We start from the raw sequence: 3613 nt of genomic DNA on the forward strand, positions 1-3613 counted from the left end.
TTTATATAAAACTCTCTCTTATAAGATATGCATGTCTATGAATTTTGTTTCTCTAGTCTACCAGATTAACAAGGGTTAACAAAGTGCGACTGTCAAGCCATATGTAGCTCTTTCAGTATATACATGTAACTCTGAAGTATAATTGAAAATGAAGATAAAACTATCATTCAGATAATAGTGATTTCATTTGTTTGTAAAAATATACTTATGGCTCTCAAATAATTTAAAAATTGTGTGAGGGACAGGATTGGCTCTTCCATTGCAAAACTTTGCTGACCCCTGTTTTAAGTCAATAAGAAGCTTCCACCAAGGGCTTAAGTAGAAAGCAAATGTTTTGAGAATGATGAAGGCAACAAATGTACAAATGTGCTCGGCATACAATTGATGTATGTTGTGGGGGAAGGGCCAGCCTCCCCCCACTAATCACGGGTTTGATAGGCACAATTCACAATTGTACGGTTGAGGTATATAAAGATTATAATAAAGTCATAGAGAGCATGAGAGATAAAAGAGAGATTGAAATGGAGTCAGACACATTTCATAGTAGCATGCTCACTTCAGCCCCACTTGGTGGTCCATGTGGAGAGAGGGGGAGGGGAAGGAGGACAAGGGGAAAGGGAACAGGGGAGCAAGGATGGGAGAGAAGAGGAGGAACCCACGAGAGGCCAAGAGAGGAACGGGAAAGAGAGCTCTTTATTGCTAACGCAGGCCTATATACCTCTGGGGGGAGTACAAGCCCACTAATTACAGGTAAAGACATACGTCACAGGAAGGGGTTGCACTATAGGTAATACAGCAATGAGAGGGGGACAATAGGAAGAGGAGGGATTAGGGGTACACATGTGACAAGATGTGCAGATCCTAGATTCAGGATGGCAGCCTAACTTTGGATGTCACTGAGCCAGTTTGACCTGTTCTCTGGATCTCCATAGAAACCATTATCAGTAGGGTGTAAACCCCACCTACAGGGACCAAGCTAATGGTAGCAAGCCTTTAGAGAGTAGTCCATTGTCCTTAACAGCAGGGTGTGGGGCCTACCTCTAGTCTGGCAACTGACTGCCTTCAGGGAGGTAACTTGACAATCATTTATCATTAGCTGCAAACAGTGTCCTAAGTCTAACATATATTTGGGGGAGATTACTTGGGAGAAACCTTTCTGTTTTCCACAGTATGTATGGATTGTGATAAGAGTTGTATGAGCCCCAATAAAATGATTTTTTAAAAAACCAGAAACCAAAAAGAAACTTCCACTCTTGTACTTTCCAGTTATGTACAAGGATAGACATAGTTTTTAATAGCAAAACCTAGAATTCCCATTGTCAAAAAAATAATTTGCCTCATAATCACATTTTTTTTTAACCAACCATAACTACGTAGAATATCAGGATCTCTGGTGGTTCACATGGTTAAGTGCTCTACGCCAGCCTGGCCGATAAACACAAGTAGGATTAACTGAAGGGCAGAGAGATAATGGCTTGGTGAGCCTCGTCTTTCTTTGTCTCTTGCTCTTTGATCATCGCACCAGTATGCGGCTGCCTTGCTTGCTCTGTGCCTCAATATAAAGGGTACACTATCTGTGGGACACCTAGCCTGTGGACTGTGTCGTTGTAAGTTGAGGTCCCTTTAAGACATCTCTGGAGCTGGGGACTGGCAGTTGGGACTGGTGGTTAGTTGACAGTTGGTGATCTGCCTTGTGATTGGCTGCTGTGCTGAGATAGCCTCGCTCTCTCTATAAATAGAGGGAGATCTGGCAGCAGACAAGACTTGAAGGACTGCTAGTCTCACACAACTCTCTCTCACAGGAGTGAATTACACTGAGCCATTTGTAGTGCTTTATAATTTAACTGTTCATTTCTTGTATTATATATATTTATCTGTATATGATTTAACAGTTCATTTCTTTATAAATAAATATATTTAATTATCAGCAATTTGGTTTTATCTCTCTAGAGAGCCCTGTCTAACACAACTACTAAAAGAAATGCTTGTGGTTTGAGCCCATCCAGTTTGTGAATGGATTAGCTTTTGTAAAGATTGTAGCAAAGGACACCATTTGGGGTAATTCTATTCTGCTTAAAATTACTGAGTTTACTGTGAGTCAAAAATGACCCCATAGCTTACAATAGCATGGAATATCAGGTTGAACTGCAGGAACTTATGCTGAGTTTGAAAAAAACAAAAGAAGGATGGACTACAGAAAGTGGGTGAAGGGAGACGTTGGACAGGGAAAGATATGACAAAATAATAATTTATAAACTATCAAGGGTTCATGAGGGAGGTGGAGAACGTGAAGGGAGGGGGGTGAAATGAGGAGCTGATGCCAGGGGCTTAGGTGGAGAGCAAATGTTTTGAGAATGATGAGGGCAATAAATGTACAAATGTGCTTTACATAATTGATGTATGTATGGATTGTGATAAGAGTTGTATGAGCCCCTAATAAAATGATTTTTTTTAAAAAGAAGCAGAAACAAATTTCAGAAGGATAAATACAGTACAATTCATTCATAAAAATTTAAGAATGGAAGCTTAGTAAAACTATTAAAAGATGGAAGGGGCCAGACCACAACCAGGAATACATATAATAGACAACTAAAAAGGAGGGGGAGGAAGGAAAAAAATAAAAAAGTAATGGGTAGTGGGGGAACAGGGCACTAACCCACCCAAGGGGAGGATATTATTTATATCTCCATAGGAAAAGAGGGACCAGACTTTTCAACCTGGTGCTCCAAGATGTGAATGCAACATGCCAGTATGGAATAGGGAACCAGTGGAAAGGTCTGAGAGGCCGGCCCCAATCCCAACTACGTGGACAGCTGCCCCTCCCTTCAGAAGAATTTATTTCAGAGGACAGCACTGAAGCTTCAGCTCAAGGAGATAGACATGTCTGATCAGAGCACACGGGAGCAAATGAAGGGGGAGGAAGAGAGAGTGGAGCATATCCTGGCCCACCAAGCCTTGATCATAATATTCCCGCTCAGAGCAGTCAATCCACAGAGAAGATCATATGGCTGGCCCCACTATGAGATATGACATCCCTCACTGACCCATAGCCCTACAGGGGACAGCACTGGAGACACAGTGTAGGAATTGAGCCTGATCTGATCCCACCACACTGAGACAAAACACTAAGGGCATGCAACAGAACAGCAGGGGAACAGAGCAACAAAGTCCCCAGGGAATACCAAAAATAGATTTTGGGGCCAGGGCTTAGCACCCCATCAGGCTCAACCAGAAAACACTCCTAAAGGCCAACAAACAGTCCTTGAACTAACTACAAGCTTTTCTTTTTTGGTTGTTGTGTTGTTTTTGTTTTGTTTTGTCATTGGCTTTTTGTTGCTGTTGTTTTGTTTTCTTTTGTTGCTTGGTTTTGTTCTGTCTTGTTTTTGTGCATGTTATTATCTCCGCAGGTCTGTCTAAATTAGATAGGCTGGATGAACAATCTGGAGGAGAAAACAATGGGACCGACAGTTCCGGGAGGAAATGGGAGAGGGGGAGGTTTGGGGAAAGGTAGTGGTGCTAACAAACCCAGGGACAAGGGAACAACAAGTGATCCAAATCGGTGGTGAGGAGGGTGTAGGAGGCCTGGTAGGGTGTGATCAAGGGTAATGTAACC

Source organism: Echinops telfairi, unplaced genomic scaffold (genome assembly GCF_000313985.2).
Source record: "Echinops telfairi isolate 266 unplaced genomic scaffold, ASM31398v2 ScPeMD7_7424;HRSCAF=8462, whole genome shotgun sequence".
In the NCBI taxonomy this organism is placed as follows: Eukaryota; Metazoa; Chordata; class Mammalia; order Afrosoricida; family Tenrecidae; genus Echinops; species Echinops telfairi.